General features: G+C 41.3%; 1 protein-coding gene across 1 annotated transcript in view; it reads left to right on the top strand.

Moving 5' to 3' along the window:
- Positions 1-1360: 1360 nt before the first annotated feature.
- Positions 1361-27465, top strand: part of atp2b2 (ATPase plasma membrane Ca2+ transporting 2) — a 125879-nt gene continuing 99774 nt past the window's right edge. The window contains exon 1 of the mRNA XM_068712313.1: positions 1361-1404. The gene's annotated coding sequence lies outside the window, so the exon portion shown is untranslated. The remainder of the gene's footprint in view (positions 1405-27465) is intronic.

Genomic DNA, 27465 nt, shown 5'->3' with positions numbered 1-27465 from the left:
AACTAACTCTAATAATGCACAACAAAACTAATTACAGTGTGCTGCAGTGACAGTTGACAAAGAACAAAAGTTTTTTGCCACAGTGCAGGATAAAGACAGGTGTGCTTTCAAGAATACAAACGCCAATAAGAACTGTTTCCAGCCAACCCACCCTGGCAACACGTGTGTGCTGCTGCGTAATGGAAAAAAAATCTAAATCTCTGCCAGTAAATCAGTTTCTCAGCGCTCTGCATGTTGCCCACTGCAGAATGACAGCAGCAAAATACAACCTCAAACAAGCGAGCACAATAGGTGAGAGGGTGGGGAAAAGAATTAGGTGTGTTTTGTTATTTTGGCTGTAAGAAGATCTGTGATCTCAAAGGAATTAACCTGCCCCCCCAATGTCGTGCAAGTATTTGTGGCACCTCGAATTTTAAAAAAAATATTTATATTTCAATTCAGAGGAAGGATGCAGTGGAGGGAATAAACACCCAAGCTCAGATGTCTTTGTGTATTGCCTTACAAACTGCACTATAGCCTGTCCCTTTTTGTCTTTTTGAAAGTTCAATATTGACTTTAACTATTTGAATATCTGTGAGCAGAGCATTCACTGACACTATATCTAGCAATCTAACTAGGATTTTTATTAAACTACTGAGGTTATGAGTCATCCGACGCACACCATATGAATATTTGGATATTCCATAATATATTTTTTCAGTTAAGCGTTTTGTGTTTTCTGCATTTTTCCCCCTGCCGACACAAAGGTCTTAATGCTGCTTCAAATGCTGCTGAGGAAACTTCTCCAAACTTGCCGTAAGTGTTGTTTGACTTGGAGTTTATTGTTAAGAAAACCAGATGCTAGCAAGCTAGCAAGTTAGCATTAACAGCGTACATCTTGAATGCTCGATGACTCGACATGCCGCTAGCTAAGCTAAGCTCACGACAAAGTTTCAAATGTTGACACGAGGGCTTACGTGACACATACGCCGTTGGTAAGGGAGCCTTTGTTTATTATCATGGCTGTCATTAAAAAGCATACATACATGGTTAAAGCAAACAGTCTGCAATTTATGTGAATGCACTTTTGTGGCATCTTCACAGGAAATTATGACGAAAAGGATAACGTTAGTCTAAAATGTAAAGCAGGGAGGTAGTAGATGGAAAAGCCAATAATTTAACTTAAAAAAAAAAGAGGATTCAATTGATAATGTTGCGCAACACTTGTGCCCTTCACCCGCATGTAGGAGAAGCTGTGCGCCACCAGTAACGGAGCGCAAAGTGTCGGGACCTGCGTCCTGACTGAACGAGGGCGCACCACTACGCGATCTCCCGATCTTCTAAATGCGGCATCTATCTTCATCCTGATGCGCCTGCTCCTCCTCCTCCTCCTCCTCCTCTCCCGCCTGGAACAGCAGAAAACAGGTAGGACACGCTTCGGATTTGGGAAACATCTCCCACATATCCAGTGAGTGGGGTGGGAGGGGGGTTCATTCTAGTTTTTGCGTTCCCCTCGTTAGTTTGTCCGTGTCGCGGTGGTTAGTAGACCGCTGCCGGACGTCGGTGATGGTGGGAGATGCTCTGGCATCCGTAGTGAGACGCGTCGGCGGGAATGACACTCTGTTGCTACCCGTTCTGTCTGCGCTATAGTTGCCACAGAGACGTGTATTCTGCCGCAGGTATGCAGAGGAGCGGACGGGATGGAAGCAACCGATTGCTTTCTTAGTGCCCACTTCTGTTTGTGTGGATGTAAGCTACACATGCTACACATGGGGTATCATCTTTCGTCATATTATACAGTTTGAAGACCTCATGATTGGCTGATGATATAACAAGGCGACCTATTTCCCGTTACTTTTCACTGAGAGCTGGAGGACTCAGAGTAGCCCCAATTTGCGCCTCTTTGGGTTTACCATTGCATTTGAATCACAGAGCTAAGCATCAGATGCTCAATTTGTACAATGTGAACCACGTTATTATAAGTTACAGTGACGTTTCTTTCCAATGTTTTATTTATGATCCCATTCTGCTGTGACGGAGGACATTATGTAATTTCCAGCAGACAGTATTATGATGAGTATTATGAACAGCCTTTTCTTCTACTTGCAGTAGATTTTAAACTGTTGGGATTAAGGAAGTTGAAGTGTTACACTTGAGGCCGAATTACAAATACGCCCTCAGGGTCTCTATTATTTGTCTTTACAAGCAAATAGCCTTGATACCTGCTAGTTATTCAAATCTAACCAAATCTTTGTTGAGGTGACTACAGGATGTAAATGAGCGCTGATCTCTCACGTTCTCAGAATTTTGGCTTGGAGTTGATACCGAAGAATTGGTACTTGTGACATCCCTATTGTAAACAATGTGACTGTTTTCAAAAAAGCCACTTGCACAGTAATAAAACCACTTATTTGAAAGGTGGACGCGGCTAAGCATAGTTATGGATATTGTAGGACTGTGGTTGCTGCACTTCCAAACATGTATTTTAGAATCTACGGTCTGGATATGTCCCCAAAAACACACGTCAGTCTCCACCAGACGAGGTTCCCTGGACGGTTCCCCAAGCCCAGAATGAGACCAGGATCAGTAGTCATTTTCCTGAGATATTGGCTGTCATCAGAAGCTGATAATCCTTTCTCAATGCTGAGGCGGAGCCTCGAGAGGGTAAATAGCAAAGCCCGATATATGAGTTAGTATTGCCGTATTAGATGCCTGTTCCTTTTGGCTCAGCTGTGAAGCTGTGGCTACCAGCGTTGCCATGTTCCCAAATTCCAGCCGTGAAAAAGTGAGTAAAATCCTGTAATACCCAGCAGGAGTTTTGGCCAAAACTATGAAAACAAGACCCAGTGTGTGTAAAACAATCTTCCTTTATGAGAGACAGCCTAGGCAAAAACATTATTTTTCATGCACTTTTCAATTTTGAGATTTTGGGCTAGGTCTTCTTTCAGACTATTGTAAGGAAAACATCCAAAATACACATTTAGGTCTATATTTCACTGCACTTTGTCTGTTGGCGTCTGTAAATTTCTCCCACTTTCATAAAAAGTTATTGTTGTATAATGCCTAATTTACATATCTAAACACAGTTTCAAAAAACTTTTTTTTGACCTGTTCCCCTGTCGTGTCTTGCAAAATATATGGGATTTTAGAATACATATCTTTGAAAGGCCGTTTTCTCAAAATGACTTCAGCAGTGCTTAAAACTTCACAGTTCCAATCTACATTTTTGAATGTTTTTACAGAGAGGTTTGTTTACATTATATCTTCCATAGACTTATTTAATTAATACTTTCTTTCTAAAAAGATGGTGAAAAAGTACTTTTTATGGCTGTTGACGGTATTTTCTGATATATGGAGTTAAAAAAAGATATCTTTCCCTTGGTGAAAACCAATATTTCAACAAAAATATTTTTTTTACCTGGCTTTATCCAATGTTCCGATTTCTGATCTGAAAAGTTATGCAAGTCGTCACATATTTCATGCCTAATTTACATATTTAAACTTATTTTCAGAAAATCTGTCATGCAGAAATAATAACCTTAATGTAAGGAATCAACTGGGGACGTTTAATGGTGATATCTTCCTACATTGTTTTACCCTATTCACCTGGGGTGTCTCCTCTTAATTAAAGGGGAAACCGTATCAAAATCGTTTGAAAGGCAGACTGCAGTAGCTCCATTACTACTGCTCCTCTGACTCTGTCAGTTAAGAGTGCATACATCATTCCTTAGTTTGTTTGTGTTTGCAACGTAATAAAAGGTAATATCTTATTGTGTGGCTACAATTAGCGTCTTTTGTAGTTCCTAAATGAAGGTTGGTTCAGCAATTGATCCAGCTGTAGAAATGGCCAGAAATAGACACTCCAGTCAATTCAGCATTTAGATAATTCAGATTTTTTTTTTTCATTTTTGTTATGTTTACACAAGCATCCCCAAATTAAACACTTGATTAGCTAATAAAATCATGAATTCTAATGAGCCATTTAGGACGTTTAATTACTGCTGCAGATTTAGTGTTCCTTCTGTCTGTCATTTGCATATCATAGCACAGTGTTAGAATCGATTTAACCGTGACCAATTCTCACTGCAACAATCAAAAACACTATTGCAGGCATTATGGCCCTCACAGAATCTCTGGACAGACGGATGATTATGTTTCTTCTGTGTTGTTCTTCTCTGTTCTCTCTCTTGTCAACCCTGCTTGACTGACTGGATGTTTTCTATGGTGGAATCTCACAGTGATACATGGTGCCTTTGACCGTCCAGATGTGCCAATTAGTAACTTCAGATCACAGCTATTACTTATCCGTTTCGTTGTATATTTTTAGTGTTCGGTTTTATACCCATTGGGTTTACACACGTCATAATCCGCTTTATATATTGTATAAAATGTTATTTATAGCTCTGGGTACGCAGCGTTAAGTTGAATTTGTGTCAATAGTGTGGCCAGGGTTTTCTCACAGACAGTGTTCACTGAATGAATGCAGTTATTCTTCTGTGAAGGACACTTTTTTTTTTTTAATTAACAACACACATAAAACAAGCAATTGTTATGTGTTTGTTTCACCATTTTGATGTTGGCAGGACTGCCTCTAAAATATTTGTCTGTTTGACCTGTAAATTGACTGCGGTTAATACTTTGAATTGTAGTTGTCAGATTACATTACCTTTAATAAGCAGCCACATTTTTACATTAGTGTTTATTACCCAATTGAGCTTTGTGCGGCTGTTTACCTTATTATAAGGGATGTCTAGTTATGCTTTTGTTTGCCATGCTAGGTCTACTTGCCTGACGTCTAAATCTTGGCAAAAGTGGACTTTCAGCACTTGCAGTTAAATAATCTAGACTCACACATTAAAGAGCTTACAGTGGGCTGTTTGTATTGGGTGCATTCAGGTCAAACCTTTTGCTCAACAAAGCCTTCCGTGAGACTAGAGAACTTGCAGAGTTTCATTTTAGAAGAATTGCACATTACAAGAATGTAAGTGACAAACTTGTACATAACTAACTTGTAGTAGATATCGGTCTGTATATTACTTTCAAATGCTCTTAGTATCGTATGTTTCTGTGTATGTTTTATACATGCATTGTTTTTTGAATTTTTCATACTCCTACCCACTAGGCTTAAAATTCCTGCCACGTATGAGGCGCAGCAGGTACCTCTTGAGTGGTCACTTAAGTTCCTTCCTGCTGACTTGCTGTTCTTTGTTACACACCCCCAGAATTCACTGTGTGGCATTAGAAAAGAGAGGGAGATTTTTATGTTACATGGTGGGAGTACACATTTTGTTGGTGAAAGGGATAGCTAATTGCTAATTGCTCAGTGGCAGGAACAAATTGAATCACTCAAAATAGAGCATGTCTACCAAACATTTGGTTGTTATTTTAGAGTATGATAGAAAAATTAGGTTTGGAAAAAAAGGATTGAACCCATTTCCTCTGATATGCTGTTGGAGGATGGATCTTCTGTATTTGCTTTATGAAACCAATTTTTGTTTATTTTGTGGAACCGATCTGTGTGGAATGCCATTTTTCTTTTTTGCGAAGATAGTTGAACTCAGCAAAACTACGGGGGTCAACATGCAGCAGGATGCATGTGCCTTCAGTTACTGTAAATGCCAGTATCACAAAAGAGAAGTCACAGAAGCAATTGTTGGAGCTGAAGTGTGAAAAGTAAGGTGTGTTGATACACTAGTTGAGTGAAGTGAAATGACCCTGTTTTTTGTGTCTTATTTGAGAATAATATGATTCCCTATGCTTGTGCAAATTCATTATAATGACAAATATCCCAAATATCATCCAATAAACAAACTCTACTCCAGAACATTCAATGAACTCATATTATTAATATTATTTGGGAACATCTGGCCGGTTGGCTGATGAGAAAAATGAAAAAAAATGTTGCATGTTCAATTTGTTAATGTTTTATTTGTTTGTAATGTAAGTAATGACTTAAAGTAAACTAAAACTAAAAACAACAGGATCAGTCATTTCAGCAAATCCCCAAAAACAACATATATTTACGTTCAGGTGTCAAAGCCTTAAGCAGCCGTATGAATTGTGACTTGTGTCCTAGGGTGAAAAAGAGGAAAGTCCTCAGAGAGAGAAGGTCGACTTGGTAGTATGGGTCAACAAAATGTTGACAGACCAGTTTGTTTCCTGTTTGTTTGTTTGTTTTTTAACCATGACGGCGATCGGTCCCCAACCTTAACCAGGAAGTTATTTTAACCATGTGGGAGAAGGACCACACAACCTTATCCAAGTAGTTATTTTAACCCAAACATGATCTTTCTCTAACTCTAACAAAGTTGTTTTTGGGCCTGAATCTGATCAAACCTTAACTATAGGGGCGTCAGACAGGGACGTACTGGGACTGAAATAAAGCCCGGGATCGGCCATTCTGGAGTCTTTCCGAACTTCGCGATGGCCAGTCTGCCCATGACGTCAAATCAGAAAAAGGCTTTTATATGCTCTTCTTGAGGGCAATTACAAACTGTATTTTGTTGTTGACTTTGGAGGACGTTTTGTGTAATCCCATGTGGACTGGGCACTCTTTGAGGTATGGCTCTAAGATATACTGTAAGTGTTGAATCAGTCATGAATTCATTGTGTCTGATGAAGACAATTGGAAGTTAAAGACAAATTGTGCCTAGCAAATTTTAGCAAAATTCGACAAACTCTACATGTATATGGTGTACACAATGTCAGTAAATAAGACGTTTAGGATGGAACCTTGATTCAACATTAATGAACTTTCTCGTACTTACGTGTTTTGGAGAAATGTCTTCAACAACGTAAGTAAACCGTATGTGTGTATGGCACACTGAAAAACCAAAGCCCCTGGGGTTGGATGTTGTGACAGCTGTGGAAAGTAAGAAAGTCAGGAAGTCATGCCCACGGCTGAAGAGTCAGTCCCATCTTTCCAGAAAGTTAGCGTAGTTGCTCAAGAACTGGTTTGCCATGCCAGCATCTGGACTGAATGGGCTGTCAGAATTTCCCCACCTGTGTACTGGCATCATATTTTAATCTTTAGGATGTGTTGAAAGCCCAGCCCAAGTCCCTTCACTATAGCAGCTACAGGGAAGATGACACAGGTCACAGGGCTGTTACCCAGTTCATTGTCAAAGGCCTGCACCCCTTCTCAACAGTGGAGTCAAAGGGATGTAAGTAGCAACTAATAAGTCTGTCAGTGTATATTGAGTTGTTTAATATATAGTTATTAATAAGAGGAGCAGCTGTGTCGGTTCTTTTCTAAGAAGAGTATCGCTAAGGAACCGAACCGAGTATCGATAAGAGTACTAGTATCGATAAAATCCTAACCATACCAATCCCTACAGTGTCATTTATATATCTGCAATATGAACTGGAATGTGTATATACCATTTTATATGGCATTGACACTATCACGTTGGTAATAAAGACATGAAATGGTTTTGGGTCAGTGTTATCCTGCAGGTCATGGGGTTTAGTCGGACTAGAGGTGTGAAAAACCTTGATCTCTAGCAAAAAACATCAGCAGTCCAGAATTAAACAACATTGTACTCTGGGGGTGTGCATTGATGTTCGCAGTAATATACTGTACAACAGTAAGGTCATACTAGAGTCACAATCATTTGTCATTGTGTGGAATTGTTGTGGCATTGAAGTTGTCCTTGAGTTGTACATGTTGTCACTCTTCTTCCAGGACAGGCTGTTCTTACACACACATGTAGCCATCATGGTAGTGGCGCTTACATTTTTTTTATCCATTGCTACTGTGTACATGCTTTTTTTTAATAATAATGTAGTGTAGTAGTACAATCTATACTTGTTGCAGAAACTTATATAGCAGTTGTATGCTTATATAGCTTCTTAAATCACATTAAGTAGTGATGCTAATTAGGGCCTGAGCACAACAAAGTCGTGTCGATTTCCGCCATTTTGACTTTTGTGAAAAAAACATTTTTGCAAACTGCTCATTCATGGGATCAACCTCAAATTTGGTGAGGATGCTCTTCAGGCCTTTGTGATGAAAATTATCAAATTGGTGAGTTTTCATGGAAGAACCTTGACGTGGCAGCCATTTTGCCTCATTCGGCATGAACAATAAAGTTGTTATAACTCCAAGGTACATTATTCAATCTGCAAAAAATTACATATGCATGATGCTAATTCAAGAATGAGCATATGTCAATGCCAAGATGTTCAATAACTCATAGCGCCACCTGCTGGCAAAAGGAAATGTCACATTTTATACTTTTATTTACTCCTCCTTGCCAGTTGACCAGATCAGTCTCAAATTTAGTAAGGAAAACCTTATGACATTGAAGACGCTTCATCATGAATTTAAAAAATTAAGAAGATACATTTATTTCCAGTTGGGGGGAATAAATCACATAAATAAGTCACGCAGATCCCTCGATGGTGACTGTATCACTTGTCGCACCCCCGTTGGTGACCGCACGTCACGTAGATCCCTCGATGGTGACTGTATCACTTGTCGCACCCCCGTTGGTGACCGCACGTCACGTAGATCCCTCGATGGTGACTGTATCACTTGTCGCACTCGCGTTGGTGACCGCACGTCACGTAGATCCCTCGATGGTGACTGTATCACTTGTCACACCCACGTTGGTGACCGCACGTCATGTAGATCCCTCGATGGTGACTGTATCGCTTGTCGCACCCACGTTGGTGACTGCACGTCACGTAGATCCCTTGATGGTGTCTTTACAGTGACAACAACAGATATTTAAACATAAAAACACACCAACATTTGAATAAAGGGAGAACTTTCACTTTTTTCCACTTCAAGCACTGAATATAACAAAATAACAATAAAAGAAAATCAAAGAGGAAAAACTTACCCCAATAGGTGTGTGTACCTGTGAGAGAGGAGAGAGACCTATACCTACCGTATACCTGCTGCAAGACTTGAACTAATCTTTTAACCCACCCGCGTTGGTGACCGCACGTCACGTAGATCCCTCGATGGTGACTGTATCACTTGTCGCACCCGCGTTGGTGACCGCACGTCACGTAGATCCCTCGATGGTGACTGTATCACTTGTCGCACCCGCGTTGGTGACCGCACGTCACGTAGATCCCTCGATGGTGACTGTATCACTTGTCGCACCCGCGTTGGTGACCGCACGTCACGTAGATCCCTCGATGGTGACTGTATCACTTGTCGCACCCGCGTTGGTGACCGCACGTCACGTAGATCCCTCGATGGTGACTGTATCACTTGTCGCACCCGCGTTGGTAACCGCACGTCACGTAGATCCCTCGATGGTGTCTTTACTGTGACAACAACAGATATTTAAACATAAAAACACACCAACATTTGAATAAAGGGAGAACTGTCACTTTTTTCCACTTCAAGTACTGAATATAACAAAATAACAATAAAAGAAAACCAAAGAGGAAAGACTTACCCCAATAGGTGTGTGTACCTGTAAGAGAGGAGAGAGAGAGAGACCTATACCTACCGTATACCTGCTGCAAGACTTGAACTAATCTTTACAGCTAAACTAACCAACAAAAGCTATTCATGAAAGTCATTAAATGCCAGTCATAACGTGAAAAGTGGCCTTCTCCTTCTACAAATGATGGACATTTCTTGATGTTTCTTGAAGATCCACTGGTATCAGAAAGTTAAGCATAATGAGAAAAAACTCTAAGTAGTATCTCTAATCTGATCAGCTCCACTGTGTGACTGCCAAGTGGTTTGTCCAATATGTAGAGAATACCTTCTAGTAGAAGGAGTCCTGTCACTCAAGATGTCAGTGACGTCACTAACATCTTGAGTGACAAGACTCCGCATAAATTAGAACACGGAGCAATTGTCTCACACACACACACACACACACACACACACACACACACACACACACACACACACACACACACACATATAACTTCAGATACAATAGTCAGTCATACATATAATAATCATACATATATGTATACACATATGTATATATGTGTATACATATATATATATACTGTATGTATATATATGTATATAAATATATCTATATGTATAAATATGTATATATATATGTAAGTATATATGTGTGTGTGTGTGTGTGTATATATATATATATATATATATATATATATATATATATATATATATATATATATATATATATATATATATATATGTCTATTGTAAAAAATATAGTGCATAAATAAAATATATATATATATATATATATATATTTTATTGTTGAAGCTTTGCTAAAAATACATACTATTAAGGTCAAAGTTTATTCCATTTGTTAACTAATTTACTGAGTTTCTTCAAATGGCACTAAAATAATGTTATGAGTTTAAGATTGTGAATAAGTAGCCTGACTGTTACAACCAGAGCCTCCTCATTACACTCGCTTGTATTGACATGTTTCATAACATTGAAAAGGTCTTTGTTTGGTCATGTGGTGTTTGCTTTTTGAGGGAAAGGAGAGGAAAGTGGTCGGTCATTAATCTGTATGTAACTGTCTGCATTTGTGTAATGTGCATAATGACACATTTAGTCCTGCACTCATCAAACTGGCTATATCTCAGCATTATACATAGTTCAATGTGAACCATAGGCTGTGCTTAAAATACACATCTGGTCGTACATACACTCCAGGAAAACAATCCCTGCATGGCCGTCAAGTAAATCAGAAGTTTGGCCAGTGTGGTTGAAACTGGTTCTCAACTGGTCTGGCTGCGGGACCCACCATCACCCCTTATTGATCAGCCGCGACCCAAATATTCAATTTCTCAAATGTATTTAATGAAAAGATGGTGCAGTTTGAACCTGAGCTGAAGATGTCGTCTGCAGTCGTAGTAGTAGGGAGCTCTCTAGTTCCTGTCAGTCCCCGTCCCACATGTTTCACATAAACCAGTAAAACTATTTGTTTCTGTAGATTCGTCCATTTGTAATGCAAAATGACCGCTTGCCTTATATCGAGCTGTGGTCTGTTGTTTGATGTCATCCGACATGTCTTCAGTCACCTACTTATAGTGTCATTTGACAGAGGGTTAGTTTTCAGTTCATCCGCTGCGGATTGATCAACAAATGCCGCTTCAGTTTTGACGGCTTCGTGCTTAGATTAGTAGCAGATTAGTAGCATATACCGTCGAAAAAAAGTCCATTTAAGCATGTGTACAATTTATGAATGTGTACATGTTATATACCAAGAAAAAAAAATTCTGGGTAATACAAACAGTCTAAGACATTTTTACAAACTCCAAACACAATTATACACAACTAATATAAGCAACTAAAAGATTTACCACAATATCACGTATTTTTAGCCATGACTCGGCGAGCTACCGCTCCTCTCCGAGATACCATCACAAAGCTAACGGTTAGCACGAACAACCGATATGGCAAAAAGCAAGAGAATTCGACACAGATTCCAGAGATACCTTCAGAATGTCTCTCCGGTAAACCATTACAAAGCTGTGAGCAAACACACACCAGACGCACAAACCGCAATATCCTTCAAAATCATACAAAGCTCCTTACCTTTTCGTTGTTCTCCTGTAAATCTCCGCTTAATTCCGTCAAACATATTTCTACGTGTATCCGATGCGTTTCTGAAATGTTCCCGTGTAGAAACAAGGGTCTGTCTAACTAGGGGACTTGGGGGAAGGGATTTGATTTTGTTTCAGGCGGAGCGCCGCGTCAAAAGCACGAGGGGATTCTCTTGAATTCTGTGGACTCAGACGCTTCTAAGGAGGTTCATTGACTGAAATCGACCAACCATAGTCTGAGCTAGGAGACATAGACTGGAAGTCAGACGAGAAAATCCCATGGATGACAGACATAAACAGGCTCAGAGAGGATCCAGGCTCTCAAAATTATGCCAAACTGCTGCATTTGGATAGATTGAACACTATCAGTGATAAAAGAAGTGAAATATATAATTATATAGTATATAAAATTACAATGGAACAGCTGGAACAAAATTACATTTTGGTTGACCTGAGGTCAACCAAACCTCAACTTCCCATGCTTGATAACACTCATGGCCTGAGGATGTCTACAAGCTAATTTTCACTAATACTCACAGCGCCACCTGCTGGCGAAAGGAAATCTGCGTTTTCTGACTAATCCGATTTACATGACTTTTACAAGATGTGGTTTGGACTTGATATAGAGCAACATAATGCATGTTTGCGCGTGTTCTATAGCACCACACAGCGAATACAGGACGCGGTGGACTATTTGCAAAGCATAATTTCCAGCATCAGGCAGTCCACGCGGGAAAAAAAATTCCGACTCGCGGACGCGCTGTCCGACGGTCGCGGAGGCTCACGGCCCTGCCGGCCGGAGTCCTCGCCAGCACCCCAGACGTGCGGGAGGATGCGAGGCCCGTTCATCGCTGCTCGCAGCTTTAATTTTGATTTGATTTTCTGACGGAGAGCCGACCCTTGTTAACCGACCATTAGCGTTATATTGACAAGATTAGTGCCTTGCATGCACGGGTGCTGTGGTTAGAGTGCCGGACAAGCAACCCAGCTGCACTGATGGCCTTCTCCACACGTAAAATCCGTCATTTATCACCAGCTGCAGCGTATTTTCACAAAACAGGCAACTGTCCCTGGTTCACCTGTCACACTGCACAGCTAGCATCACCTTCTGGTGCGCATGCTGTGATATTGTCATGTTTTGTATTTATTTTGTGAGCCCCATGCTCGGAGTTTAACTTGATAAATACTAACTTTGTAGCTTATTTTTTTTTATTTTGTGCGCATATTGGATTGCAATATCAATTGTCTCATTTACATTCATTTGAATTGTCTTTCCGATGAAATCCAGAAGCTGTTTGATGCACTTTAGTTCACACATAGCCATGTCGCTGTCCCACCTGCAACTGGTACAAGACTCTGCAGCAAGGCTCCTGTCAGGTATGCAGAAGAGGGACCATATTTCCCCTGCTCTCGCCTCTCTCTGCTTGCTGCCAGTTTGGTTCAGAGTTGCTTTTTAAGGTTCTCCTGTTAAAACAATCTTGAACATTTTCCCTAGAAAATCTTCCACGATATGATTGATATGTTTCCAAAATTTATTTTCGATAAAGTTATTCTTGAATCTCTTTCAGTCGTTTGATTGTTTGGCTTTGCAAGCTTCTTCCCCGCGAGTAAACACTGCTGAAGTTCACTTGAAAAGTAACTGGCTGCAGTGGCTGCTGCAGGAAACACTGGAAGCAGTTCACTGTAACAGCCATTCCCCAACTTCTAACAGACAAATGATTTTCTTCACTGCATCTTCTCCCAAGGCAACTACATTACTCCTGCCTCAGATTTACTGATGTTCTGTCCTAATAAGCTGATAAATAAACTAATAAACATCTTTGGAGTCCTTATTTCTCTGCAGGGATCTGATCATCCGTGTGAGTTAATGTGCTTGCATGTGTACACTCCACTGCACCTATAGTCTACAGTCACCGGTGACAACAACAACACCTAATCGAAAGAGCAATAACTCCCTGACAACATTAATTTACTGAACCTTACTGTAGGTTGGCCGCCACATTTTTTAAGCACAGTCAATTTACTGTGCAATCTTTCAAGTGGCTGTATCCTGAGAAATAGTTCAATAAAACATTGTTTCTGTTCTGTGGTATTGCTATTCGACCCCTCCTGACATTTCATAAACTATTACTGTGATCTGTTTATACATTACTAGTTACAGATGTTCCATGAGCTTGCCAGCGAGGCTAGAAGCAGCCCCGCATGCTGGGAAATCCTCTGTACTACTGTACTTTATCAAAACCTAAGCAAGACAGTGTTCTAAAGTTTAACTGTTTCAAATTAATTTGAAATGTAATCTTCTTGTACTGAGAAGGAAACATTTTGCTTTGTCTCTGGTTGAAGACTCAGATGTGCCCCATCTCACTGTGGGGAGAGGCAGTTTGAGTACATGGTGGCAGGCCAGAGTAGACGTCTAACTATAGTTTTGTGTGTGTGCACATGTATGTGTGTGTGTGTGTGTCTGTGTGTGTGTGTGTGTGTGTGTGTGTGAGAGACGGTTAAAAAAAAGTTTTTGGGGGTACTGTCTATTTACAGCTCAGCCTGTGGGAGATGTCCAAGCTCAACAGAAAGGGCAGGGGGGCATGGGAAGACCTCCACTTTGCCTCATGTGTTATCCCTTTCTGCTAGACTTTAAGCACTGTGTGTGTGTGTGTGTGTGTGTGTGTGTGTGTGTGTGTGTGCGCGTGCTGTGTCAAGTTTGCTGAAAATAGTCTGCATAAGGGAAAGAGTATGACACTCCTGCTCATGTACACACACAATTGTTCAAGGCGGTTACTGTCTAAAGATTATCCTTGTGCAGTTACAAAATATCCACCATCAGATCCTTAAAGGCCCACTCTGTAATCTGTCAACTTTCCTACACAATTTTCCCCCACTGGCGTTTTGCAGAGTTGTCAACTGCATCTCACAGTCTTCATCAGGGGATGCATTTAAAGGCACAGTCTGTGATTTTAATCCTTGTTGTCAAATTCAGCAATTTGACATTCAAAGCTTTTATGAATGAAGTTTTGAATTTGTGTTAATACAGGTGCAAGATTTCCTTTGTGTGTCTTCGACAGCAATTGAGAAAGTACGTAAGTACGTACATTTTTAACCGTTATTGAAAGGCTGAACGCCAGCAAATATGGATTGGTTTTGAATTTTGGAATTACATCTATCTTTTCTTCAATACATTTGAAATTTTGGACTGAGGACTGAGACAGCAGCACACACCGTGGCACTCGCTTTAGTGTGTGTGTGTGTGTGTGTGTGTGTGTGTGTGTGTGTGTGTGTGTGTGTGTGTTTTAAAATAATTAATATACAGAACAAGCTTATAGATTGTGTATTTATAAGGGAATGTAGAGAAAAGATGAACAGAGACACAACACAGACCATGAGGTCACATTTCATGTCAACACACACAAAGCAGATGAATGATTTTTTTCCCCCCCTATATTGCCTTGGACAAACAAATTGTCATGGCCGTTTTAATTTAGTTCTGAAGGCTGAAGCCGCGCTCTGCTGACACACTGGAGACCGGACTTGCTTGCGATCTTGCAAGCACTCTCTTCACCGGCAGGAGTTCCCGCATTATGCACTGCCTCTTCACCGGTGGCACAGCTGCACCGGCACCGCAATCAGTAACGCTCTGTGACCGGTAGCGGTGTGACTGGTGGCGTTCACGGAAGTGCTCCAAGGCCTCCAGTCCGTCAACGTGACAGATGGCCTTCAGATTTTCTCCTGGGGGAAAAAAAAAAATCAGTCAATGGCAGAAAATATTCAGTTAACGTGATCTTTGCTCTCCATTGCTTTCACCCCCAGCTTCCTCTGATCCCCCCTGACCCTTTGGCCCCACCCCTTAAAATATCCTGTGCAAAGGACCAACCTACAAGCAGTAATCACGGTAGATTTGGAAGTGATGTGACAAAGATGAATGGCGTATATCCCAAAAAGCACCCAACTTTCACAGTATAGTGCAGTAATAATACTGTATATTTGTATATTACGGTCATAGTACTTGTCACATCAAAGAAAACTCTCTCTCAGACAGACAACCTTTGAACTCTTGCATCTTTCCAGAGACATTCTTAGAAGTCATAGACACTAATCCATTATACCGCCTGATGTTCTCTAAGGACTGCCTGGATTTCTGAGTTCTATCAAAGAGATCTCAGTGTAAGAGGAGGGTCTTTGAATGGCTTGAGCTGAAAGTCTTCCGTAATTGCGACAGACACTGAAGGACTGAGATCACTGTGAGCTTTTGACGACACCCAAACATGAGAGCACTGCAGGAAATGCAGACTAAATCGATCTTCGGTGTATGAAATTGAACTGAATTTGTGATATCTTGTGGAGCTGTCCGGGCCCTTCTGAAGCTTCTATCCTTCTCTCTGGTTCTGTCTGATCTTTTCCGTTGCACACTCGCCGTACGGTGTTTGAGCTGAAAATAGTCCGAATGTTGTCTGAAATGAAATACACATCAGGGCCGTAAGTGTTGTGGGCAGTAAGGGTTAGGCTAATGGGTCCTGCTAATGCTAAGATAATAATAATAATAATACTCATTGAGAACTTGAATTGATGTGGTATGTGTAAATATGTTGTGGGCTGAATACTAAAAGGTATGGCTCAACAAAGATGAATGAAAGAAATGATGGTGGGATCTATGATTGCTGAATGCTTTCATGCATACATTGATAGAATTGGACCAAGGTTTTTTGTTTCATGTTGTTATTACTACTAATCAAATATGAAGACATATAGAGGAGCATTGTTTTCCAAACTCATTCTGAAGGAGATATGTGTGTGATCACTACAGTGGGCTGGACAATATGCATTAACAGAGTCAATACACTAAAAACGGGACTTGTGAAAAAGTTACTAAATTGTAATATATGCTGTTTTGTGTGGTACGGTGGGAAACGTAGTTCCAGGTGACGGTAGTTCTGCTGGGAGTATTTTGTTTTTTAAACATTGAAAATGAAAAATTATATGATAAAAAAAACACAACGAACAATGCAAAGGCCGACCCCCTGAATTTTATTTGGTTGCAAGTTTGAGGGGGATTGGTGGAATAGGACAGAACGAGATGTGATAAAGCCCCCTCAAAATGACAACCTGCCCACATTATCCTTTTCACTGGGCCTTCAAATGCCTGAAGTTTCACTCGAGGACCTGCTTGAGGCTCTTTGAGTGTCTAAGCATATATTCAGCATAACAACACTCTTCTACTGCTGGCCAATAGGCTTCCTCATGGGAGCAAAAGGTTTACCTGCTATCCTCAAGGGAGCCTAAAGAGCTGTAGTGTTGTGTGTGAACGTAGAACTCACTTTCATATCCCTCGTATTTCTCAGGCGGTCAAGCAATTTGAGCACCTGAAATGCTCCATTCGCATCCATTCTTCTGTAAACACTTGGTGCCTGATAATGTTAATTGTTAATTAGCACCCACTCTTATACCCTATTCAGACCAACACAGTGATGCTAGTTAGCTGCGCTCTAGAGAAGGCCTGCTGGCTGGCAGTGGTTGTGTGGGCTTTTCTCCAGTCAGCAGCAGCGGCTAGCTCCCACCAAGAGCCAGTCCACACCACGTCAGTAGAGGATTCTCGTTCAAGTTTGGTTGTTATTGGTGGTTGGTTCGAAACGAAAACAACAGAGCTGGAGGTGATGGGAGTTCAGTCGTCAGAGCAAAAGCTCACAGTGGCTCACTCTCAGTGCCAAAATCCCCCCTGGTCGCTGCTACCCAGAAGCCTTATCGCACCTGAGACAGTGGGTTCATTGATAAGCCCCGCCCACTACCAGCCAGCTAAAAAAGAAAGGAACTACTAATGTGATTGCTAAAGATCATTCTGCTCAACTTAACAATGAGCTTTTCACTTTGGTTTTGTCTCCTTATAAAACCACAGAAACCACAGAGAATGCAAATCAAACATACATACTCACCTTCTGTAGAACGAGAGGAATCCCTTTAAGCGCAAAGTTGATGACTGTCACTTTATCAGTATTTTTCAAGATTGACTGAAGGCTATGGATGTGTCAGTTTGTGCTCTCATTACAAGAGGTCATGCAAGCAGGTCCTTTTGTATACACGACACCAGCTTTGTCCCTCCCTCCCTCCCTCTCTCTTCCTCCCTCTCTCTTCCTCCCTCCCTCCCTCCAATTATTTGTTCTAGGGATAGAGCCCTATTAGTGTGAAGCTTCTTGTCCTTGTACTTTCCCGTGCTATACAGCTTTCCAGCCGTTTAGAATGAGTTGGCTTATTGCAAATACACTGTCTGTGCGGTGTGGAAAAGACCAATTCGGCCTGCTGTCTGCTCCTGCTACAAGCTCTCTAGGTTATATTTAGTCTACTACAGCTATCATCAGCACCAAAAGGGATATCTGGGGAAACTGTACCTAGCACCGTCACCACATTTTCCTCTCTGCTGTTTCACTGTAAGTAAATCCTTTTAAAACAATGACATTTCTGTTCAATTACAGAGTCCGGTTTTGCCACCGTGGAGAAGGCACAACGGGATTAGTTGAAAGCAGTTAAACATACACTTGACATGTAGTGAAGTAACTCAGTTTTTGTAATCCTTTGATGTGGTTCCAATTGATATTTCCTGTAACTACTGTGGTAACTCACTGTGTGCCTCAATGGACCAGACTGCCTTTGAAACGGGCTCAATAACCAGCACTGTTGGTTTGGAAAGAATTCGTTATTGTTATTCTTCTTATTAACTGTTTTTAAGTGACTTTGTTGAATATAGAGCAATACTATTTGGACTATTATGATATGTATGGAAGGAAAGTCTTACTGCCTGTACAAAAATAATCAAGTTTGCCCTTTGCCTCTGTTAAAAACACGACTGTGTATTACCAACGAGCTTTATTGAGACTGTGATGTGAAAATAGTCCAATATGGCATTTCTTGTTTCAGTGCCTCTGTCTTTTTAAATCTTAGTCTTTTTTTCAAGACTGCATGCTTGCCGTGTGTTTAAATAAGGAAATGCTACTGTTATGTACATGCAATATTTGTTCTGCAGGGAAAACATTTCTCTTGCAAATAGATGGGGGGTGGGTAGGATTGTGCTTGCATTTGACAAAGGAGGCAGACAGCAAGACATGGACAATTTAAAAGTGAATTTCTCATCTCTGAAAATGGAAGAGAAGTCAGAGAGAAGGCAGACATACAAAAAAAAAGAAGAGGCAGGATGGTGGGAACATCTGGAGAAACAAGACCAGTGCCAAACCCTGTGACAACATGACGGGACTGGAAAGTCTCCTGAGAGAGCCTTGATGACCACACACTCTTACAAAGTCACACACATGTGCACACCACAAGAGGATGATAGTAATGGCGATGAGCTGAGTCAGTGGCCAGTGGACTTAATTTTCGGCAATTTTAAAAAAACAAAAGAAAGGCCTTTTTTTTTTTAATTTATACCTCATCAGTATTCAAGGTGTTAAATGTGGCACAGAAATTGTGCACAAGTCTCATATTGCACCTTTATTCACAGTTGCAATGTGATTGGCAATATGCGGCTTCATTCATTGCCTGCACCTGGTCAATGTTCTACACAGCTCACCTGCTGTGCTCCACTGTGGCCTTTAAGGAGACCTCATGTGGCTATATGTTCTGTTTAAAGGCTTGGTAATCCAAAGGCATACTGCAGTTTACACTGTAATCCAGTGGTATACTGCAGGGGAGATCCTGAACGGCAACAGGAGTCACCTTTAATCAAAATGTAATTAATTGCATCTGTTACATATGTGTTTTTTTTCTCTGGGAGAATTAAGCATTGGCATGCAGTTTTCAAGTTTTGTCCAGGATGGCATTTTACATACTTTTAAGTATCTACCAGTAGGCAGGCAGGTTTCTTTTTCAGTCTGCTCATCCTTTCTCATTGAGTGCCATGAAGAGTCATTGGTTAAGGACAGTATAAAGATTGAGGATGCTCAAAAAGTGCAGCGCTGAATGCACCCGAGGGATGGGGGTGGAGAGCAGGAAGATGATGGGGTGAAGTGTGCGGCTGAGGTGCAAGAAAGCACTACTACCTTCTGGTGGACTGACTGCTAGTTTCCATGACACCAATTACTTGCAGTGGGTAGTGTGCGTTTGTGTGTGAATGTGTGTAGAATTACCCCAAGCAAGTCATCCTTAATTGCAGGGGAAAAGCTGCTTGATGGAGCACTCCCACCTGGATTTTCCCTCACTGTCTTTCTCTCTCTGTTTCTCTATTCTCACTTACCCTAACTCCCAAAATTCTCTTCAGCTTCAAGGCCTTTTTTTTTATAGTCATCTTACAAAATTAATCTGGATGTTTTGTAGATACTTCTTTCTCATAGTCCAGTTCAAAATAGAGTCTGCTGACCTCATTTATCTACATTTCACTCAAAAAAGAAATTGGGGATTTCTGTTGACTCTCTGGATATTTTCCAGAGCTTTCAACCTCATCTCATGGTCTTCATTTTTTTACTATTCATAAATGCTGGATAAATTAGCTCGAAGCTCTGGAAAATTTACATTAAGTGGACTTTCATTTTCTGTGATTTGATAAAGGTCTCAAGGGAAATCTACAGTGCATGTCAAATAGCAAATACTAATCTGCTTGAATGCATGCACCACTGCTCACTGCACAGTTTGGGTTAAACGCGCAAAGATGTACAATTCACAGAAAATTGGTTGATAGGCATTCCGGAGACACTTGTGTCTAGATTGACTAATGTTTATCTTTACCGATTTCATTCTTGGGAATGTATACTGTATGTCACAAACAATACAAATGTATATGTATTTGTATGTGTGTGGGTTACCAAGTAGAGGTTCGGAGTTGAAGCACACCAACCTGTTATGTTACCAATAAACACATCAAGGCACAGTCACTTCTTGCTCCCTGTATAACCAGGCAGCCTATAGGAAATAATGGAAAAACACAGCTTGCCGTTTTCTTACACAAGTTTGAAGGAGTGAATGGAAAAATCCTGTTCGGTCAGTGGAAATAGCCCCTGAGAGGAAATAACTTGACCATGCTAATGCTGGGTCCAGAGACGAGTGTACCACGACCATTAAAGTGCCAAGAGAGAGATACAATCAATGAACCCACGCACTCATTGCACCAAAGAACAGCGCAGGACGGAGCAAAGTGAGGAGCTACCTGCATGCCCGTGCTTACACAGAGGTCCTGCTTCACAGAAATACAGGGATACAGATATTCCTCTCTGTTGGCTGTCTTTGTTTCTGATAGGGCTGAGGGATTGTGTCCATTCTATGCATGGCATCTCTATGCTGCCTTAACAGCAAACTTTTCCTAAAATAGCTAGCTGCCAAGCCTGCCCATGGGGTTACTCAGTTCACCATTGGTCTTACTTAATTAGCTTCTTGTAATGATTGCAGCTAGAAGGAGAAACGGGAGATATGTAGAAAGAATGGAAGAATTGTTTGATGGTTGGGAAAGAGATGAGGTTAGGGAGGAGCAGAGGAGGAAGAAAAGCTTCTGAAATGCTTATGTCAGGGAATTTCATAACATTTCTTGCCATAAACATGCTTTGACTCTCCCTTCAACAAAGTAAACGACTGTCTTTCTCTTTTTGATTATGTAAATAGATGTCGTTCAACTGAAATGTTACATAACTAATGGTTATGTAGTGAGTGATTTTGTACATTCACAGACCAGCTTCAGTAGTAGCCACCATTTAAGTCCCTCCATTGTATGCTTATTTGTTGTGCAGTTGCTCTCAGCAGTGGCTGTGTGTGTGTGTGTGTGTGTGTGTGTGTGTGTGTGTGTGTGTGTGTGTGTGTGTGTGTGTGTGTGTGTGTGTGTGTGTGTGTGTGTGTGTGTGTGTGTGTGTGTGTGTGTGTGTGAGAACCTGACTTTTAAAGCTTCAAAAACATGTTGGCAAAGCAGGTCAGGCAAAATGGCGTGGAGCACCTGTGGAGCATAGCTGCGTGCGCAGCCAATCATGTGCGATTAACGGAAAATGGAGAATGCGCTCGCTCCCTCCCTCACTAGCTGTGGCCTACATGAAACTATCACGACATGAGATATGAATTCCCCCTTCCCTCTTACATACTCTGTAGCTCTCAGCCCAACAGCTAACTAGCTAGCTAGCTAGCCCTACCACATCTACCGGCATCAAAACAGGAAGTCGGTGGTAAAGTAGTACCGCCTGCCTCTTGCTTTATTTGATTGGCCACGTGGGACAAGTGTGACATTGACCAGTGGTGTGACCGCGTTTGTTGCTGAAAAGTGGATAATATTTTAACTTTTATGCACGTCTTAATACCGTCGATTATAGGAAAATGAGGTTTTTGCTGTCAACTCGTTCCTGGCGACGTGTCTTGGTGTGATCGGGGCCTAAGTGAGCTAAGACAAATTTCTTGTTTGGTCATATATTCTGTTTACTGTCATAGAAAACTAAGCAAATATTTATATTATCAACGTTCCAGTCATACCAGAGGATAAACTAATCTGTTAAACAGTCATTATCTAAACACATATTTTCTTTAACTGTCCTAACATGGATGTGGGTGTCTGCCAAACCTTATATCTGCCTTAATTGAAAGGATTCCAAATATATAAATCTTGCATAGCTTAGTTGTAATTGTGGCTCATAAATGTGGCTCAGGGGCGTTTACTCACCCCATGTACCGAGGCTGTGTCCTTACAGCGGCCAGGGTTCAAATCCGATCCACGGCCCTTTGCTGCATGTCACCCCCTCTCTCTCCCCCTTCCCTGACTTTCAATAGTATACTATTGAATTAAGGCAGAATTCCTGTCTAGTAGGTGATTTAAATATATTTTCTGTCCCTGCTTTTAAGAAAGTGTTGTAAGCTTATTTGTTTGTGTCTCTTAAATACTCAAAAGCACATTTTGAGTTGTTGATTCCAGACAAACAATATGTATTTAAGACTTCATTTGAACTCATTGTGGCTCTTCCCTTTAACAATAGCAAGACGTTTAAACAAGCACAACTTCTAGGGACTCCCTGTTGTCAAATAAACCACGATTATCATTTTAACACAATATCCATTGCCTCTAATCTTTTTAACATTGAGATTGTTAACTCTAATTGGAGAGCCAGTTTATCCAGTGTAATATGTGACTGTGCATTTAAAACTCTCTGTTTTTTTTAGTTTTTTTTAGCCCCATTGACAACATAATTACATGCACTCCTACCTTTAAGTCAATCAATTGTTTTGGCTTTCTGGCCTAAGTTCTAGAATATAAAGAATATAAGGGCATTAATAACAGCAACATATCTGACTGAAATTAGTGAAATCAGTGGATTTGCTCGCAGAGATGAAGTAAAGTTTGAAGCAAGTTTCACTTTGAGGTAATGAATATGCAAAGTTACACTGTTGAACAGTTTTTGGCTGTCTTGACAGATTTGGCCTTTCAGAACCATCTATTTTACTAAGAAGCACAAAGGACTTTGGCTCTTTGGCTGTGCCACTTTAACATGTGTCCAGACACTGAGACTGGACCACCAATTTAAGCTAACAAGCACAGATAAGTGGAGTGTGTGCTACCTAACAAGCACAAAGCAACAGTTATCTCTTTGTGAAATGGCTATTAATTAACTTCATTAAAATGCAAAAGTTTCAGTGTAGCAGTAAAGAAGACATCTTAATATCCGTGGTAGCAGCCAAGTTGTGCATTCATTTTGGAGGTAAGGAAGGGCCTTTCAGAGATACTGCTGGTCCATATTCCCAAATGCACCCTGCAATTAATTGGGACCTAACATAATTTGAATATTGAGTGAGTATGAATTGGGCCATGCCCCTGAGGAAAATTCTGCTTCGCAAAAATAAATTCTAAGGTGACATTAAAAGAAGTCTATAACATGAAATTAATTGGTTTACATTTTTCTAGATACATTTGCTTTATTCATTGTATTCACTTATTAATGCAATTATATCTAAGTATAATTAAGTTTTGTTGACGTGCGCAAGACCGACTCCGGTCCTGTGACGTAGCACACATTTACTTAATGTACTACTGCCTCACAAGTAAGCAAACAACCATTGACTATCTAGATATACCGTGGATTACTGTCTACATGAACAGAGAATGCCGTTGCTCACCCTCTTGTGTTGTTTGTTGTTATCCGAGCTTCTCCTTGCTTTGATGACATAGCCAGGCCGACCGCACTTGCTTTTAGTGCACTTTGGTGCATGTGAGCCCCGCTGGCTAGCTTATGGCCGCTGCTCTGCAACGCTCTCATATGGTGGTTACAGCTTCGTAGCGGAAGCGTAACCCCCACCCACAGGTTCCCCCTCAGGTGTACACTGTTAGCTCTGTCACAGCTTGTTTGTATTGTTAGCGTTGTCAACTACAAGCAATTGGCTCAGGTGTCGCCATGTTTAAAGCCATTGAGGGGTAGTCAAAATGGGACCAATCAATGTTGGAAATTGCACTTTTATTGGTTATGATTGAATCGAGGCCAAAAACATATGCTGACAATGTATTCCTCCCAATTTGACCCATGTTGTCAAAGCATAACCAAAAAATCAGTCACCATACATTTTGCATTCGACCCATGTGCATTGTACTGTCCTTCACAGTGTGTGGCTTTTTATACTTAAAAATAATGTATATTTGATGTGTTTGTGAGAGTGTAAGAAAATAAGAGAGAGTTATGTATCACCCTATTCTGCTGCAGAGATAATACTGGATGCCTGCCCAGTTTCTTTATGCACCATTGTTAAAGCTCTGTGATGGAGGGGTTAGAACTTCCACACAGACCTACTTGCTGGTGAAAATGTCAGACGTAATCACGTAAATGATTACGCCACGTGAGACTTAACAATGGCGACGTGGCTGCGCTTATTTAAAGGGGGAATGCGTCACACAATGGAAGCCGCTCTTAGCGCACCGCATGTAAAATAAGCGTACCGGTGTATATGTATATATGTGTGTGTGTGTGTGTGTGTGTGTGTGTGTGTGTGTGTGTGTGTGTGTGTGTGTGTGTGTGTGTGTGTGTGTGTGTGTGAATGTGTGTACGTGTGTGTGGGTTTGAAAAGAAAGGAAAACGCTAAAAACAAGACAGATCCTCACCGCAGCAGTAAAGTACAGGAACTAACTTGATCATACAGACGCCCGACTGGCTAACTCAGGTTTGGCTGCCGTGGCACTGGTCATTTAACTAAAATTAAAATCGTTAGACTAAAATACAGTCAGCGTATTTAAACACAACAAAGCTCAGCAGTTATGTTACCCAGCACTGAACGGGACTCCGTACGGCAGCGGCAATTTGCTTCTTCGGACTCGTTAGGCCGGAATTTCTCAAGTCTAGGGCCGAGGATCGTACCGCTCTGTCAGCGGGTCGAGCAGCGCGTTCATTCTCGTCTGACAGCAAATGTCGACTTGAAGAATCCGGGAATTCCGTGATCTTCAGGATCTGCAGGTTAAAGTTGGGGAACACGGGGCAAATTATCCGTTCCTCCATCAGGATCCAAGTGCGTTTGTGAACACAAAAGATCTGTCGTTTGACCAGCGAAGTTAGGAATATTACCTTGTGAATTTCTTTAAGGCACCAACCTTGACTTTAACGCCTGATGGGGCTTCAGGCTTTTCTTTTTACGTGTAGGCCTCTCTCTTTGTTTCACCCACATGGTGAAGTCCCAACAGATCTCTCCATACCTCCCTTCAATCATCTTATGACTATCCCTTCTAACATATCTGTTCCCCCATCCATTGAATTCTTCACTTCTGTGACCTCTCATTCATCAGTCCATCCTTTTCTCTCATACTTCATATCTTATCTTGTTGTTTTCTCTCCTCACTTTTGTATATGTAGGGAATAGGATGTAATGTACGAATAGCCTCAACTACCTCCCCCTCTATTTTCCTCCCTCCAGTTCTGTTTTGCCTTGTTCAGTTGTCTTATCTAGGACTTGTTCTCACTCATTCCTCCGTACCTCCTCTTTATTTCATTTCCTTACATCTCTCCCTCTCTGCCTCACACCATCATCTCCCTCCCTGTTCATTACTCTTTTCCTTTTTTTCTTTGAACCTTTTCTCCCTTATGAATCACGTGGAGCATGTCATATGCCTGTATGATATGGTGTTGAAGATCAAACACAAGGCATAGACAGATGAAATACATTTTATTGAAATAGGACAAAAGGTGCTGCCAGATCTAATTTGCTATACGATGTGATATAACGCAGTGCCTCAGTTCCAGATGAGTCTAAAGTGTTTAACTAAATGCTTGTTTTTTTTATGCGGCTAGGTACCAATGGAAACGATGAAAATCCTTTTATATATAAAGGAATAATTGAACTATCTTGTACTTTCTTGACATACGCTTATTTGCCATGTTACTCTCAGTCAAATAGGACATTTGATACCAATTGATTCTTTTATTTGTACAGAGATGGTGCAGAGGTATGTACTTAAGCTCAGTTTAACGACTAGAACAAGAGCAGCCTACTATCTCTGCCAGGAGGATAATGTGATGTCATGCATCTGTAAATGAGTGTGCTCATCTTTGTCTGTCCATGGCAAATCTCACATTCCACTGCAGCAAATTGCATAATATTTAGGGGGGCAAGTTCTGGCTGCATGCTCAATGACCTCTCATAGTTGAGGTGACTCACACTTTCTCAAAACACTTTTTAGTGCCTGTATCAAACAGCTACAACAACATACATCACGCTATAAAAAACACAAATGTACACGTCCGGCCTCCATCCAGTAGTGGCCGCTAGTGTTAACACAGCCGAGTGTTCTCACTTTTAGTGTTTTGGATGGTGTGTTTGGCTATCGGCTAACAGCTAACGGAATTAACAGTACATGCAGACCCAGGGGGAGAAATTGTTTGCACAGTTATTGTTTTGGATGATATGTTTGACCAGCTAAAAGCTAACGAGTCTACCAGTACACATACTGCTGTACCTGGTCACCACTCAGCCGCTGCTACTTGGGCAGACAGATTGGTGAGTTTAATGTTGTGTTTGGCAAGAGTGTTGGAAATTTCTTATACAACGACTTTGTGCTAATTATCTGCATACATCTCAACTTGTTTTTGAATTTGAATGAATTGCATTTTTCAATGCCATACGGCTCATTAGTGCCTAGATGGGGGTTGGCCAATTGTGGGTTGTATTTATTCTGTCACACAATACAGCAGTGGTTGTTGCAGACACACCTGATGGAGATCTGCGCTTTACTGAGTGCACCTTTCTAGTTCCGGATTAGATCGGAAATGATTAGATGAATAATTGATAAGTCGATCAACAGAAAAGTAACCGGCAAAAATGTCTCTCTGGTTCTCTCTAGTTTCAGCTTCTAGTCATGTATCATCCATCCATTAGCTTGCGCTTAACCGTGGCCGGGTCGCGTAGGCAGCAGGTTTAGGAGGGTGTTCCAGACGCCCCTCTCCCCAGCAACACTTTCCAGCTCCTCCTAGCGATCCCCGAGGCGTTCCCTGGCCAGACGAGCTATGTAATCTCTCCAGCGTGTTCTGGGTCTACCCCGGGGCCTCTTACCAGTTGGACGTGCCTGGAAAACCAGGAGGCATCCTGATCAGATGCCCGAACCACCTCAGCTGGGCCCCTTTCGACCCGACGTAGCAGTATCTCTACTCCGAGCTCCCTCCGAATGTCTGAGCTCCTCACCCTATCTCTAAGGCTGAGCCCAGCCACCCTACGAAGGAAGCTAATTTCAGCCGCTTGTATCCGCAATCTTTGGTCACTACCCAAAGCTCATGATCAGAGGTGAGGGTTCTCCTTATGGCTCAGTTCCCTCTTCACCACAACGGTCCGGTACAACGCTCCATTTTACCCTCACTCCTGAAAAAGACCCCCAGAACTCCCTCGCTTGGGGCAGTGACTCAATCCCAACCCAGAGGTTGCAATCTATCGTTTTCGAACCATGGTTTTAGCTTCTCCAATAGATTTGTTTCAATTTTGAATCATGCATCATTATCTACAAAACTAGACATTTGTAGACAACACTTTCAGTTCTGGAAACTTGGGACTTGTACACAAAATCAACATTAAAGGGAT

The sequence above is a fragment of the Cebidichthys violaceus genome, unplaced genomic scaffold, assembly GCF_023349555.1.
Source record: "Cebidichthys violaceus isolate CVI_PGR_0920_01 unplaced genomic scaffold, fCebVio1.0.p SCAF_17, whole genome shotgun sequence".
Classification (NCBI taxonomy): Eukaryota; Metazoa; Chordata; class Actinopteri; order Perciformes; family Stichaeidae; genus Cebidichthys; species Cebidichthys violaceus.
This window is presented reverse-complemented; position numbering and strand designations above follow the sequence as displayed.